The following is a 1,048-nucleotide window of genomic DNA, read 5'->3' on the forward strand; positions in this document are numbered from 1 at the left end:
TCTGTGTCCATCTTGTCCACCCCATGCATGTGTGTGTTTGTGTCCTGTTTTTGTCTGTTCAGTCCTGATCCATTCAGTGTACTCGCTCTTCCATGAGCCTCGACTATGTTTCGCTGTAGTATATATATTTACTCGCCACCAGACACATTTGTTCCTTAAATGATGACCATTTCTCCAATGTAGATCACCCTCTCGTTAACTATACCCAATCTGAAGCTCCCAATTCACTTCTCATGCCCTCAAAGTTTGCCCTTTTAAAATGTCACAACCATACACTGTTACACAACTACCCCGAATTTCACATCTCAATAATAGAGTAGCGCTTTCTACCTTGTGATCACTAATTGTCCCCAGGTGCATTGGCCCACCTCCACCTCCTCCACCATATTGGGATCGCGACTCAAAAAGAGGTCCACCACAGTACATCCTCCTCGGGATTTTTCCAAAATGGTCAGAAAGACCAACGACATCTATGGATGTAACAATCGGCAATTAAGAGTAAAACGTGTAATCAGTAATTAATTTGGGGCTTTTCCATTCTTGGGTCCACACGGATGGTCTGCAATGATGTTCGGAAAGAAATCTAACAGACTGAATGATAAAAAAATATAGTTTTGTAAAACTGATTATTTGACTCCTTAGCTGCACCCCCCTGTTTATGATCATATGTGACTCCTTAGCTGCACCCCCCTGTTTATGATCATTTCTCGATTCGCAATAATTTCTGATGGAGTACTGATGGGTTAGCATATGGAGAAATGGCCACGAGGCATTCCCACGAACCACTACCCAAAAGGGTCAGTGTGCGATGGTCACGTGGATTCAAAATTTTTTTTCATCGAAGGTTTATGAAAATATCCCAGAATGCAGGTGTTCAGGAATTTCCTCTCGGTGACGTGGGTAGAATAACTCGAATCGTTTTACAACGCAGGTAAGAGAATTAACCCTCCATGGCCCCGCCCACTGTTCAACAAGTCAAGTGGGTTCTTACATGATTGGTCTCGTGCGCCAACCAAACGACACCAATCGTCCCCTTGTCATCCCTCCT

The sequence above is a fragment of the Eptatretus burgeri genome, chromosome 18 (genome assembly GCF_056783735.1).
Source record: "Eptatretus burgeri isolate ZD-2024b chromosome 18, Ebu_testis_v1, whole genome shotgun sequence".
NCBI lineage: Eukaryota > Metazoa > Chordata > Myxini > Myxiniformes > Myxinidae > Eptatretus > Eptatretus burgeri.